The 16701-nt window shown below is 35.0% G+C and overlaps 1 protein-coding gene across 6 annotated transcripts in view; it reads right to left on the bottom strand.

Moving 5' to 3' along the window:
• LOC116341735 (insulin-like growth factor-binding protein complex acid labile subunit) overlaps window positions 1–14977 on the bottom strand; it is a 43703-nt gene extending 28726 nt beyond the window's left edge. For 3 of the 6 annotated variants that reach the window (XM_031768985.1, XM_031768979.1, XM_031768984.1), the window contains exons 1-2: window positions 14838–14966; window positions 11794–12607 (exon numbers count right to left, since the gene is read on the bottom strand). The gene's annotated coding sequence lies outside the window, so the exon portion shown is untranslated. Of the gene's footprint in view, window positions 1–11793; window positions 12608–14220; window positions 14237–14837 lie in introns of those variants that run through there. The other 3 variants (XM_031768980.1, XM_031768982.1, XM_031768983.1) reach the window with 3 other exon arrangements.
• Window positions 14978–16701: the final 1724 nt, after the last annotated feature.

The following is a 16701-nucleotide window of genomic DNA, read 5'->3' as shown; positions in this document are numbered from 1 at the left end:
GAAATATTTTCTTTTAATGACGACTTGTTACATTCAATCGAAAATGTAAAATGAAATGAAAAAAAAAAAATAATATAAAAGATTCAAGCGTGACAACCAAAAATAAGCGACACGGTGTATTTGCATTGAACAGATGTGCACCGTAAAACAGCATGTAAAGAGACTGAGCGTGCTATATTGATGTACAACGCGCACACACACATACACACGTTTAATCGCTCTTGCATTAATGCTCGGTGATATTGCAACATAGTGATCATTTGACATCATCCATCCTGGTGAATGGCACACGTTTACATAGCAACAACTGTATAAGTGTTCCCAATTCTTTCATATTTATAATGTGCATCGCACATATTTCACATCATCACAGATAGAGAAAGAAAAATGTTATTACAATATATATGATAAATATGTATTATGGAATTAGTGGAAACGGTTGTGTTGAAATATAATTTTGTGAATCTGTTCAAAAAGGGATGAATACGGTATCAAATGAATGTGAGCGTATGTGTGTGTTTTGCGCTTACATATTGCGTAGACAGACTCTTTATGTACACTGTAAAAAAAAAATCATTTATTTTGATTAGGGGTTGCCAGCAAAACCGGTAAGTTGTACGGTTGAATTTTTCGGGGTAATCATTGGTTCATTGTGAAACATCATCGTAGTCATCATTGTGCGAGACGTCAGAGTGAAATAATCATTGGGTGGTGTGTTTTGTTTCCATTTTCGAATACTGTAATCATTTTCAGTGTCTGATTTATGATTTTCCACTCTTTCTATCTCTTTTTCGCTTCTTTTCTCTCTTCCTCCCTCTCTGGATGTTTGGTTGAACACTCAAATTTTCATATTCATAAATGCAGTACGTTGTACTCTTTTTTTATACATCAAGTCTACCGTTGTTCTCCGAATGATTTTTTTATGCGAGTACTTCTACCCCACGAGGATACACCACAAACAAACATCCGTCAAGTATTTTTTTTTTGAGCCGTGTGTGCATACATAGTGAACAAAATACAGAACTGTATTCTGAAAAAAAAAAACTTTTTGCAAAAACTGGAGTAATGAACTGATGGCGAAAAGAAAAAAGCCAGCCTTCGCCGCCGTTTTGGCATGGAAAATGTACGACTTTTTCATATTTTAGTTTGGTTTGCGTTCATTTTTCATTTATTTGATTGTTGATTGTTGTGTGATGCCTCGTACCTCTCGCTTATAAAACGGATACGAATTCATGACGAATCGCGAAGCGCAAGCTACAGACAACGCCGACACAACTGCCAGAAAAAAAAGCAGCAATCTAAAGGGAATGTTTTTTCTGTTTTTCCAAAACAACAGGAATATTAAGTTCAATTGTAAATTATGTGTGCATGGTAAGTTGAGTTTGTTGTTTCGTTTAGCAAAGCATCATGGTGAATGCACAAAATTTTGACGGCAAAGGAAAAGAAAACATACAATCCTTTTAGCTTTTCCAATTGAGTTATCGTTGGCTACAATAGAGATTTACTACTTATATATAAAAGTATCTGCCATCTTCTGCTGCAGCACTGAGGTGCGTCATCATGCTTATGAATATTATAAACACTTTCTAAATATTTTAGTTCGAAATATAAAAACTCAATTCAATGGTACAGCAGTGCAAATGAATAGGTGAATATGCCACAGCGTAATACACTAATGATGATACTTTGCCTGTACACGCTTATGGATTAGGTACATAGAGCTGTGGCGAAAAAAATCTGAATAGATACACTCGGTGTACGTGTCTGTTTATTTTTGATGAAGCACGCGACGTTGCCACGATTAAAAAAACCGGGAACAAGGTTCAAATGAGATAAAACACTCGCACACATGCATAGAATAACCGACAAGTTCATTTTAGTTAGCGTTGAAAAAGTATCGAGTTTCCGTGACAGGCGACCATTTTTTGTCATCAGCAATGATGGTGGTGATCTCATTTCAAAATGTTTTGCAAATCCAACAAAATTGGAGTTATAGATAGCATGCATTAGACATCGGGTACATATTTGGTTTCTGAGTGACGATTGCAAGATACACTAAATGCATACATGTAACTACCATGTTGTTTATTCGCTCTAAACAAGGGTTAATAGATGAACAGAAGGCAACGCGACAGAGAGACATAGATAGATAGAGAGATATAGAGTGAGAGAGCGAGACAGATTGATAGAAGTAGAGGGAAAAGACTGAAAGAGATAATGCAATTAGTAATTAAACATTCCGCACATTTTTAACCATCAAAAGCGAAAATTAAATGAATGAATTGCAAATATGGTGAAATAGATGAGAAACGATGGGGTTGAAAATGCACTACAAGTGTATTACATACATTACATTTACATACTGGTCATGTCCGCCGAACTGAATGTGTGTAGTAGATGTGTACGCTTGAGGGCTTCGCTGAATTTTGCAACATACCATTCATCAGTCGAGTGAGTAAGTGAATAATCATAAACTTGAGCACACACCAAGAATTATAGCAATTTGATACATTTTTCGATTTCATCTCGTCTGTTTTCAGTTTGTTTCGAAAAGCCATTCAGAAAATTCCTCATTTCATTAAGATGCTTATTTTATGCAATTCCATTTAAACTGGTTTCTTTTCAATATAGTGCGCATCCAATTCACTTCGTCTATCTCAAACGATTGTATATTATTTTAAATTTGAAAGCATTAGTCTCGAATCAAAGAGAAACATTATACGTTTTTTTTTTTAAACTTCAATGTGAAAACACTTGAACTGCCGAATGATTTCGAAATGAATCACAAATCGAATGAAAATTGGGATTGTGTTCAAAATGATAAGTGTATTGTGCTGTTTCATTTGAGCAAAAAGATTCGATATGTAAATGAAGTCGGCGAATGTTTTTCGATTCGGGCACTACTGAATGCATAACATTTACATAAATCGATATCCCAAGAGAATTAGTAGCTCACGTGCAACGGTTTTACTTCTCTTTTTTTTTGCTATTGCAAAAAAGCTATAAAATCACTTGCGTATCGACCCCAAATATTTTTTTTCCACTTGAAAATCACATTTCCATTATGATTTTAAATTGCTTTAATTAATCTCCCCGACACATCGACCAGAAGAAGGACCAAAAAATATAGAAAATAAAAACAGCTAGAAATAAGCAGCCGGCCTCACGCGCGTGTACGCATATTAATACAGATAGAGTATAATCACGTACTTATTTGGAGCGTGCATCAATTTAACGGGATTAACAACGAATATTCGCAATAAATTGCAAATACATTCGGTCTATGGCCGTGTTTTAATTCACAAAAAACATTTAGACTTTATTCGATTCTTCGAGATCTATTCATCGAGTAGAATGCTATTAGAATTTTTATTTTTAACAAGTAGCTCAAAGTCGTCTATATTTATAAATCTAATTGGGTCAACACCATTCGAGTTCCTCATTTCAATTAAATATCACATCTTTTTTAATCAATTCAGTGGATGATGACGTTCTAATTTGAAGCCATATCAGTTTTAAGATTGAACGGATTGTTATTGGCAATATTAATTGAATTTTATTTTTATAAAATTGAATGTCGTTAATAACCAACAAACTGGAGCCGAAACTAATTGTACAAAAATTCGGTGCAAAATGACATGTCATTTAAATAGAATTTATTTCAATCGGTTCAAAAGTTGGAGCAATCCTACTTTTGGCGTTTATAATAGTTTAACGTATTTATTTATCTCTTCGGTTTATTTTCCTTCATTGAATTGTAGACTGTGACCACATATTTGGTTTGGTTGATTGCCATTCTTGTTGTTGTTACGTTTTTTTCTGTTGCTGCATAATCGATTGAAATCTATTGTTTGTGAATAATATCCAATCTCTCGATACATTGTATCGACACACATCATCGAATCATTGGTCCGTATAAATCGGTTTGCAGTTGAATGGCTCTCATTCAAACTTGCTGGTCAAACAAATGCATGACAGCACTCACTCTCTCTCTCACTCATTCTATTTCACATAACCTTGGGCTTGGGTGTATCACACACGGGTGTGCATTGCAGATAAATACGGTATATTTTCATATTAAACTAGAAATCACGCTAATGAACACATATGGAGCCATTCACACAAGCATATGCTCTTTGTGTTCATATTGCGGCTGTTCATCGATACGATAGTTAGTCAATTGAGCTTGGCTCTTGAATTTACATAACGTGTGAATTGTGGAAATTGGAGACGACATTGAGCACATTGCACACCGGTGTACTGTGCTCATTTTCAGCTCATTCGATCCGTTTAAATACAAATTGACTGCGAATAACAACAAAAAAATCACAACGCACATAGTTGAGAAAAAAACAACAAAAGAATGAAAAAAAAAATGTAATTCACATTTTTCATTAACAAATGGTGCCATTGAAAGAGTTCTTTAGAATTGCATCTCTATGTTATGAAAAAAAAGCTAGACGGCTTTATCGGTAATAATTGCTCACAACACCTGAGTCCACCTGACGTTGAATTGTGCATATGTGCATATAGGCACAGAGAAAGAGGGTTAAAGAAAGAGAGGAGAGGAGAATGAGAGAGAGAGAGAACGTAATTGGTAGAAAAATCATGCGTTAAACCGCAAATGATTTGCCGTCCTTTTTGTAATTAGTGTGCGTCATTGAGATGGAAAATTTTTTGCAAAAATTCACGGAATAAAAAATGAATTGAACAAAAAAAAATAAATACTTGCAATATTCCTAGAACTCGGCGCCCGACTGTTTCGAAAGCCGATTTATTAGAATAAATACAAAAAAATGGTTGAATCAATCACATAGGTTGTTAGCACAAATCACAATGTGAAATTCGTTCGAAAACAATTTTTGGTATTTAGCAAAATGTGCGCCCAATTTAAATGCCATGGGACGACGAAATGCGTGTATTTCGTTTGACGTTATGGCCAGCGTAGAATCCATTTTCAGTAATGAATTTAGAATTTTTCGTTCACGTTCAATATTTGTTGAATGATCACGTTCCACATTGGCGACTGTCGCTTTGAGCCAATTGTTGCTAATACTATCGCATTCCGTATTGGCAGTATAACGTAATTTTGTGCGGAAAAGCATTTTTCATTTTCAATGTGCCGGCAGAATGTGAAAATTTGGCGATGCCATATTTGGAGATTCCGGTTGGATTGAAACGTTTAGTCAAAAACTGTAAATTTAGTAACCGTAACTGTGTGCAATTACATGAATCAATTGATGATGTACAATGGCCAGCAGTGATTTTGCCCAATGTATATGACAAATGCTTGGCATGACATAATCGAGCCAAGCAAGTATTTTTGCATAAAACCGATTACTAATTCGAACAATGGACACACTTTCCAAATGATTGATTATTATTATTTTACCATTTTCATGCAGAAAAGAATCATTTTTTTTTTCTCTCGGGCGCACATTTTCACATATAAAATAACATTTGTCTTTGTCGCATCGTCTATTGATGTGCAAACACTAGAAAAACATTTTTCCATTAAAATATGCTCTCGCATTTTTGTATTGTGAAGACTAGAGAAAGGAAACATAGAGAGAGTGTGTGTGTTTTAACTATTTGCTTGTTTGTATTGTGTAATCTAAACCGGGTTAAGTGTAGAGGGTTGTTGGTGGTGTCGGCGGGCGGGTACAGTCGAGATACATAACAGAAAATGCAATATTACTAGTGTTGCAGGTCACGAGAAAAGAAAATAGTTTACAAAACGATAAAGCGATCATTTATTTTGTTCAACGACAAAATGAATTGGCAAATCGCATTTGGATGTTGTCGCTACACTTTATCCCGTTATTAATGTGTAGCACTTTTGTTTTGGACAATCAACAAATTAAAATTAAATTAATTGGCTTTAATTACATTTAATTTAGTGGATTGTTGGGCGCATGTTCTATGTATGCTCATTGCTCAGCGCCAACCATTGCACTGAGTATGTCAGTGTGTTTGTCTGTGTCTGTGACATAAAACAACAAACTTTTCAAATTATACCAAAATAACACACAATTCACCAAAGACCAAAAGCATAAGCGTTCAAACATGCATTCAAATATTTTTTGGCACATTTTCGGGGCATGGTCATTTGTTATTCGTTTCGTTTTATTTTGTTCCATTTTTCGTACGCGAATTACATAACCCATTCACAGCCATAGAACATGAAATCGTTTCCATGTTCTGAAATGCAATGACGAGAGAAAGAGTATAAAAGTGTACTTTATCACTCGATTCACAAAATCGAAAGTGCTGCTCAAGCATTTAGAAACAAACGAGAGTTGCATCGAGAATCAAATAATTTTCCCATCATATTTTATGCGAATTTTACATACGAAAAATTTCGACAATCTCACTCTCTCTCTGTGTCTTTTTCTCTCTTTCTAGCGTTTTCTGTGTGTATGTCTCTAATTCTCGCACCATGCTTTGGCTTTTAATTTGATGTTGAATTGGCAAAAGCACGGATGCAAGTGTATGATTGTGTTACAGGAGATCTGAAGTTTATTCTATTTTAGCATCGTTTCATTTTATTTCTGTTTTCAATTCGACGAATTCCAACTTTGATACATTCACACGGTCGCTCTCACGTGTTGTTTTGCATTTCAAGACCGCCCAACGCCGTAAATAACATAATGCTCTTGAGCTGATATATGCACATATGCAAAGAGTAATCGAGAACAAAATAACAACAATCCGCAGCTTCATCTGTCTAAAATGAATTTATGGGACTTTTTTCGATCCAAAAACTGAATATCCACACAACAAACAAATAATATAATTTTTGATGTAATTTTGTTCAAAATTTGTGTAATCCATGTTCGGTATTTAAAAGCGAAATTGTATTTAAACATTTTATCGTTGTCAACTCTATCAGATTAGGTGGATCCGTTGTGTTTGGGTCGGCACACTTGAACAGCGTTGTGTGAAGACTCGGTCCCCATTTGTAATCTGGTCAGAGATTTTTTGCTTTAATAAGCAATATATATGCAACGATTTAAAAACCGTTATGAAAGATGAACCGACGACTTTAGCTGGCGAATTGGTGTGTATTACGCTTATTCCACCTAGTCTACACGTTTCATTCTTGTTTGCATTACATTCTTATTCCGAAGAGAATGGGAAAATCCAACCGAATACATTCTCATCGCAGCGATATAATAAACGACAAATAAAAGGGTGTTAAAGTAGGTGACTGGGGATGTTTCATCTACTCTTCTCCTTGACTTAAAAAAACCTCCGTCATTTTCTCAACAACAAATTTCATATTGGAATAATTTGAAGTTGCCGGTCTTGTGTATCTAAACGAAAGTCGAACGCCCAAGAACATTGCACAAATTCAAGCATCAAAACGATTGAACACGATGTAAACAATGGAACAAAGTTTTAAGTGGCTTTTGTTTGGCAAACTGTCGCTAGCTCTCATAATTTTAACGAATACTAAAAATAGTGGCGTTTGAATTTATATTAATAAAATGAAGTGCACCGATTCGAGTTTAATTTTACATGAAATTAGTCAAACTTTGCCATTTCGTCGAGATCAACATTTGGCTCATCGTTCAAATTAAACAGCGCTGAGAAGTTGCTGTGGAAATTTGCAAGTGGCGGAAGCAAAAAAATCAATTGGGATTAATTCCGGCTGATTTGTTGTTGATGCATAAGAACTTATTATTTTATGAATTAAACACTTGAAATTGCAAGTCTTTCGATTGCTCGAGAGTTGGCAAAAAAAACACTATAACCGTCATGTTAAATCCAAAGAGTCGAAACGCTCATGCATATATTGTTTGAGTTTCAAGAGGAAACTACTTGAAACACTAGGGGGAAAAAACTAAAGAAATGGTTAAGACAACATCAACCAAATGTGCATGCAGTTTGTACCCAATGCATAAATACTTAAAACTGTACATTTATATATTATGCGAAATGAAGAGCTTCTCGAAAGCAAAGTTTACCACTTACATTCTAAATGCCAACAACAATTAAAATGGATTTGCTTCAACAATTTTAAGGAGGTAAAATACGATGTAATTTTGCGCTGATGTTCACATTTTCTGTTTGTTTCGTTTTCTTCAGAAACTGACATTTTCGACAATTCGAATTCGATGTGCGGCAGCTGTCTGTCTCTCCACTTTTACACATCAGAAATGAACATCGACAACAACTGGCAGCAATGAGATACAGTTTCATCGTCATACGACTGTCAAAAGTTCAACATCAACTGAATAAATCGAGAGAGAGAGAGAGAGAGCGATGCAATGAGAATAAATCAACTCGAAACTGAGTTGAAATTCAATTAGTTTTTGATATGACTCTGTTTATTGAATTGATGTACTCAACGCTATTTATGACATAAGTCTTTAAACAAATCACATTGTAGAAATATTTAAGCCACTAATTGGGCATCTATTAGTCGATATAGCAACGAAACGACCTAATTAATGTTCGGTCGTTCAATAATAATTAAATTGATTTGAGCTGGACCGAGAGAGGAGGGGAGGAGATAGAGACACACGTAGATGATGCACTTCGCATTCGAATATTATATGTATTAATATCAATCGTATCGATTGGCATGCAAAATGAAATGGAGCGTCGCCAATGACGAACAAAGTAGCTCTTCATCGATTATTCATTTTGTAAGTGCTTCACATGCACAATATACAAGAATATTTCAAACATATGCCTCATTTAAATCCATCGATTCGGTATTATGAACATTTAATTGATTGACTCAAATGCATTGAGTGCGTGCATTCCATACGATTATGTGATCGAAGCGAATTGGCTTCCTCCAAACATACGAATACATATTTGATACATTAGATGCGATGTGCTCATTTCTCTGAACGCTCAACGATCATTCCAGTGAACGCGGCGATTCAACTTTGGATGAACTAAAATGAAGTGAAGATCCGATTTCAAACAATAAAATAGAAAAAATGTGTAAAAACTTGCATAGAAAAACACCTAAAAATGATGAGTACGAAGCCAAAAATGTAATAATCATAATAATAATATAAAAGATATATTTGCATTGGCAAGCGTTTGTGTGATTCAACGAAGAATTTGCATATTCATGTGACACATGGAAATTGGAATTTTCGGATGGCTGAAAGTCATCTATTGAAGGATTTTTGTTTCATGTATGTTTTCATGCGAGATGTGTGTTCATCATAATTGTCTGCATTTCACGAAAAAAAAACATCCGTCAAACTGTGCTGCTTTTAAATGAGATAGCGAGGGTGGTGGTGAGTTTGCAGGAAATTGCATTAAAAATATATGTGAAACATCTTGTAATGGCAAATATTTTGTTCTAACATTCAACTTTTGCCATCGCTCGTATGTGTGCTGCTTAACGCTTCCGTGAATTTAAGTTTTTCGCATTTCTTTCGACAGAAGATTATGTCTGCATTGAATAAGTCGTTTGAAGAGGGCGAATTTCATGCAAAATAAACATTCTTCGTCACTGACAAATAAATGTGAACGATGTTTACGCTCATTTCATATGTCATAACATAGTTGACAACATTTCTCTATGTTTCATCGCTATCTTTTTCGGCTCTCTCCTTTTCGCTCTTCGTTTTGGTTTGTTCATTTGTTGTTGTTTCATATATTCTAATGTGTCGATATTCTCTGTGTTTATGCAATTGTGAATATCATCAGTTTTTCCGGCATTAAGTGAATGCTCAAAGTTTTATGTATGCAACGTTGTGTGGTTTCAACTCGTGCCGTGCACGTCGAATTTTACATGCAATTGAAGAGCAAAAAAGTGCTGATATGAAAATGATTGCACATAGTTTGAAGTTTCAGCGTATGCCATCACATATTCGGCCATTTATTCTATTTTCGTTTATTTAACATAATAATAGAACAATAAAGATTGCACCGTAGTTTTTTAAACAGCCGAATATGTGTGTATGTGTATGCACAATTGTATTTGTGTTCGACACCGATGAAGCATCAACACATCATAGGCTTGTGGTTTCTGCATCGTGTTTAGATTTTCGCATCATTGAATATTCACTACATAATATAATATTTACACTTCTACCATTCTGAAATCCAAATGTTTTTGTTTATTCCTTGCGATGTGATATCAAAAGCATGCAGCGCAAAATATGTTCATTGTTTGTGAAATAAATCCGTTTGAAAGTAATAACAATAATGGCATCGCATTGAAATGATTTTACGAGCAAACCGGATCACTTAAACAAAACACAGCACACAATCAGATATTTACGCTTCCATAATTATCTTTGCTATGTTCAAGCCATTGTTTGATTTTCGATGACGCAATTTGACGATGTTGCCTATTTTTGGTATCGCGCGAAAACAATTCCAATTATTAGAGTACCTCAAATGACAACGGAAAACGTACGTTTCTAAATATAAACACTTTTTATTAAAAAAGAAACCGAGGCATTAATACGTATCGCCATTGTCAATCAAGAATGAAAAAAATTGAGACAGCATATTAAATTGTTGAATAGCATTGTTGTGATGCGCATGAAAATACTGGAATTGACCCCAATAATGTCTTGTACAATAATTATTTTTCCATGCATTAACATGGAAACTGAATTAAACCCCATTTTATTCACATTGCACGGCGAGAGAGAGAGACAGATGGATAAAGAGAGCGAGTGAGACTCAGAGAGATACCGACAGCGACCAAGAGAGAAAGAGAGATGGAGAGTGAAAGAGAAAAGCAAGCTGAGCTTCATGTCACCTGAACTGAAACACAAATCGATGCAAAAACAATGATTCGTATTGTGAAACAGAGAATGGATTACACATCGCATTAAATGTTTCGAATTTAATTCAATCTTTATTGGATTAATGGCATCGTTGTGGTCTTGGTGTTGTATACAAATGAACGTGCACTAAACGCGCGTTTCACGTTCCTGATACACAGCACTTCAATTGCACATTCGCCCAAATGGTATTTCGATGTTTGGACGTGCCATGATTTTTTCCATATTTCGCGGCCTACATTCTGCGGCTCAATTTTTTTGTTCTTCATCATTGATATATTAATTGAATTATATAAAGATGGATTATCATTAAATCTACGCACAAATCAATGCCAGTTTTTTGCTTAAATTTCACCGAATGGTATTTGCCCTTGGGTCATGTAACCGATATGATTGTTTCATGAAAAAGACTTTATAAAATTGGATGAAATATAAGAAACGTCAATTGTATGCGAATGAGCATTATTCTGTTATCTCTTTTAAAAGGGGAAGTGGGAAAAAAAGATGTAAAACCAATCGTGTCAACAAACGATTCAATTCAGTGATGCAAACGCATTCAAACGATCACAATTCTAAAGTAAAATATTGTCGCGCATAAAAAAGAGATCCCATTCAAAGAATTTTACGTATATATTTACTTTTTTTTGTTTGAAATAACCGAAAAGGCGAAATCTGATAGAGAGCGAGTGTAAGCATACAAATAAACGAAAATATATTTTCCATTCACAAATTGTTTCCGTTGTCATTTTACCCCCGCGCGCGTCGTCGTCAATGTCAAACCATTGTATTCAATGGCTTCGTTTTTTTTGTTATACAACCGAATTGTTGCAATGTCATCAGATAGCATGCATCAATGATATCAACGTTTTCCTCTGTCTGAGCAAAGTTACACATGGACAAATGTCAAATGGTTTGTATTTTTTTCAACCTTCGGTTTTTCAGCGTGGCAAACAAAAAAAAAATAGCTTCCGAGACTAGGAATTCTTTCCAAAATGAAAATAACAACAAATGTATTACTTACTTTGTGTGGTTTAGACGTTTGGCGTGCAACAATTCCATAAAATAGTGGCCGCACTGAGACACATTCATTATATTTCGTTTGGCGCGTTAGTTTGTTTATGTTTTTGAAATAACACTAAAAATTAATCGTTTTCACTTAGACGGAGGACAGTGTGCACAGTTTCTCAATGGAATGTATTTCTTGCACCGGAACGGCTTTATTTTTGCTTCTCATTCCCAAATGGTCGTGTTGTTTTTGCAAGCGTGTCCAGTATCATTATAAATTTTTGCAACCAGCCATTGGAAAAAGGGAAAAAAACCACCAGCAATTCACACGAAACAAAAAAAAAACTTGACACTTTTTATTGCTTAACCAGCGATTGATTTTCGCATTTTTCGTTTGAATGTGTGTGTGTACGGTTTCTTCGGTTCATTCACACTGGTTCACGATGTCGCCGTTTGACAATAAATTATTTGCGGGTATTTTTTTCTTCTTTTTCTTTGTCTTTTTCTTCGTTTTCGTTTGGCTCACTTGTCGTTTTCTTGAAAAACTTCGTGACTGTTATTTCTCATTGACTGTTTTTACACTGGGAAATCGCATTGTCCTCTTTATTGCCACTAAACGAACCGTCGTATGCTTCTAACTTTTCAGATGAGTAATTTGCATTTCTTTATCCTTTTCTCTCATCGTCTAACACACAAAACTTCGTGCACACAATATAATTCATATGGTTGATTGCTATTTGAATTGCAGTTTTCACACATTATTTCACTTGTTTTTTCGTCATATTTTACACGTGATTTGTCTGCATATGAACTTTGTTCAACAACACATTCTGTGGGGATAAAATGAGAAAAAGAAAAAGAGCATCATTATTATGCACGCTTTCAGCCAAAAATAAAACAAAATAAAATGAAAGTGTTTGTATGTGGGTACGCCAAACTAAAAACAAACGAGCATGGAAAACAGATTATGCGATGATAATGGCTCGAATGGCGTTGGAGCGATAAAAAACTGCATTCAAACATCATCATCAACAACAATGGTTATGCGCGAGCGAGAGACAGTGTTAAAAATTAAACTATGGAAAAACTTCCACAAACACACACAGAGAGAGAGAGAGAGGGCGAAAGAGGAAAAGAGAAAGTGACAGAAAGAGAAAGGGAGAGAGAGTGAGTGAGTTTGATACCGTTGCTATTTATTGTTATTGTTGGTGGTTGTTGTTTGCGAGTCGAGTGGTAAAATTAAATTTGTTGCCTTGTGGCACACGAAACGCATGCTTCACAGTCAAATTTCTGGTAAATCTTTTCCACTGATTTAAAAAAAGAGGAAGAGAAAATGAGAAAGTGAGAGAGAGAGTGACAAAGAAAGAAAGAAAGAGATGGTGGAAAATCCGCACGCAGCCAAAAGAACATGAAAAGTTATTTTGTGCAAAGTTTTTAAACGATTCAAATTAAATTTCACTTTTTTGTGCCACCGCGAGTTTTTGCAACCAAGAAAATGGGGACTATGTGACGATTAAATGTTAGAAGAAAAAAAAGTCGCTTTAAGCAATACCACAATCTCAAGAAACCAGTCTGAATAGATAGCGAAAAATATGAAAAGTGCGTGTGAACGGTGCGATTTGCGATAGCATTGACTTTGGTGTGAAACATTCTGTCTAAAATGACAAAACGCCCACGGCAGATTGGTGATGTTCCAATACAATTTTCGATTCGACAGACAAGACTCTGTAACATTCTTCAAGTTCAATGAAATAAAACACCAAAATTAATTTACTTTGAAAAATGAATTATATTGTACGATTATTGTCGACAAGAAATGGTGACACATTTTCGAAACCATTACATTTAATAAATGGCCGAGCATGTCTCAATGAAGAAAGAATAAAAAATTATTAAAACTCATCGCATTCTCGAAGACTGTTTGCAAACAAAATTCGCATTTCACAAAAACTGATGATGTGAAAATGAATGAGAAAATAATGTTGGCGATTGTGTAATTCAAGCCCGACTGAGACTGGATTATAGTTCGTTCTCTCACAATGCTGCGAATTGTCTGTGAACTATTTTCGTTCCATAAATGAATTTTCATCAGTTTTTTTTTCTCTCATAAAGACTTTTACAAGCGCGTTCTGTATCAAATGGATGAAAAAACATGAACCATTAGCAGCGAATCAACAGTGGCAAAAGACAATGCAAAAAAAAACAATAACAACAACAATATCGCACAGGAAAACAAACTCAAAATGCAAAAGTAGAGTTTTCATTAATTTATTTTGCACATTTTCATTCGTTTGGTTCTCGTGTTTTTCTCCAATTTTATGTTTTCATCACGCACAAATACATTCAGATAGTTTTATCGCCGGTTGTGGCAACGAAAAATGGATGACTAGACGAAGAATGTGAAAATTACGATTTTTCACACGATGAAAAACCAGGCAATTACATAAAAATACAGTATCTTATCACGTTCTACCCTGTTTCTCTCTCTCTGTCTCGGTCTTCCTTTTGTCAATATGAAAACCACAAACCGATTAAAGATTGTGGAAAAAATCGTCGTTTTAATGTTTTTACAATTGGAAGTGTGGTCTGTGGAATTGACTGGTGTTCGCAAATTTATGATTCTCAATAAATTCATGAATTTAATGATGGATTTGTTTTCGCTGGGATGGTTGATCGGTTTTTTATTGTATTCACTGTTGGTCGTCGCTTGTACAATTTTCGCAGACGATGTCGCGTCACCGTAAAAACCGAACAGATTCTCGAAAATTAACATTCACGATATTAAATCGATCCATTTTTGGTTGGATGTACCATTCGAAATGCAGTCTAATGGTGACTATGAAAAATGAATTTTTATGCGAAACGATTCGGCTAATTTATTGGCAAGATCCACACGAATCGAATTTATGGCACAAATTTTATCTTGTGATTGGACGTTATAAAACCTTCAAGCGATTCCCGTTTGCTAAACACACATTCCAAATACCATCAAAATAGTCACTTCAAATAGTGATAAGTTAAACAACAAAAAACTAAATGGAAAACTATAAACTTGCGCACTCAAATATTGAAACAAAGCGTAGGACACAGTGACATACTATAGAAAAATCACTTTTGTACTTTTAAAAATTTAAAGTCGCCGATTTCAATTCTTGACACTTCTTCACGAGAGCAAACACGTAACATGCATTCACATCAAAATGAATTTATATACTGTTTTTATAGAACGCAATATATCGAAGATTAACTGCCTGTTGGACGAACGTGCTGTACACTATTCTACGCTCTTATTAGTCAAAAGCGAGACAACGTTAAAGCAGCTGAAGCCCCGATCGCAACCGAAAAAAAAAATGAGAAAAAGAGAGAAAGAGAATGAAACAAAAAAAATAATATGAATGGAAACCGAAATATAAAATGTGATCATACACATACACTCTCCATACACACGCACACAGCAACGAAGGGAGCGACGAATATGAGTAAAGGGAGAAGAAGGAAGAAAGATCTTCTGTGTGATGCATCATTCAATAGTATGAGTGAATGCGACTATTGCTACGTAGTTATAACTGCGTTGCTTTTTTAGCTCTCCCATACCTCTCTGTGTGTCTGTCTTTCTCTGTGTGTATTTTTTTACAAACGCCGAATAGGGTTCTAGTTTCACCAAAGCGACAAATACGTAACACGAATGAACGTTTTGTAAACAATAAAAATGCAACGCGCTCTTTCGCTGATTTCGCATATACAATGGTGCGAGACATACTACAGAGAAACAGAAGAAATCGACAAGCGGCACCGATGACGACGACAAAGAAGAAGAGAAAAAACGTGCGTTTCTTTCAGATGAATACACACGTATTAATAAGAATAGCAACCGAATGTTGCACAATCGAAGTGAGTGTTGTACGTGATGAATGCTTTAGCATATTTTACATTGCTGACGATGAATGAATCGAAGATGCATACGTTTTTCAATTGGCTAAATCTGTGCGATTTTTGTATGGGATTTTTGCTGGCTCATTTATCTATGCTCTAAATTGTATTGGATATTTGCACGTGTGGTTTATATATATATATAAATACACCACATATCCTGGCCACCCTTCAGTTTTTCCAAAAATATTATTTACCGTTTCCATTAACGTTTAGAATCGATTATGATGAGAACGCTTCCATATCCTACTTGTTTATGGTTAATATTTTTGGCTTATACTATTTTTCAGCTGGATATGCTGGCCATTGATTTTTGTTTATTTTGCCATTATGATTATTTCGTGCAGCAGCAGGCAACTGCAGCCGCAACAACATTAACAACATCCAAAAGAGGTCAATAAAGGAACATATAAACACAAACACGTACCAATACAAAAATCAAATACGAAATATAAATTCAAAATAATGCACACAATATTGTTTCGATATATCCTCACGTATGTTGCCCATTCAATTTTCATCCGAAAACTCTGTGCACACTGTGAAAATACCGACATTTGATTTGGGCTATTGTTCGGTTCGTTTTCATTTCTCTCTCTCTCTCTCTCTGTGTGTGTGTGTCAATAGTGCACGAAACATATTATTGAATAGGAATCAATACAATAATATCGATAAATCACATTTGATGTCATCAAAGAAACGATACTCGACTTCTGAACGCCATAGTGAAACGTACATTTTGGCATTTTTTCGTGTGGGGTGTTCGAAGTACCATGTGCCAATGTTACTGTTTCTTTAAAACCACAATCACACATTTTCTATTTCGGTACCTAACTTAAGATTGAATGTCATGCAACATGATATATATGCGGTAACATACGAAGTTTCTATTGCAACAATTGCAATTGGTTGGATTTCCAATTGTTTTCAATGTGTTTTAATGACATGATTAGTTGTCTCAATATTTTGAATGAAAATGTTTACCAAATAGAAC

Source organism: Contarinia nasturtii, unplaced genomic scaffold (assembly GCF_009176525.2).
Source record: "Contarinia nasturtii isolate CC-2019 unplaced genomic scaffold, AAFC_CNas_1.1 Cnas_scaffold_745, whole genome shotgun sequence".
Lineage (NCBI taxonomy): Eukaryota > Metazoa > Arthropoda > Insecta > Diptera > Cecidomyiidae > Contarinia > Contarinia nasturtii.
The sequence above is the reverse complement of the archived record's forward strand: the minus strand, read 5'-3'. Positions and strand labels throughout refer to the sequence as shown.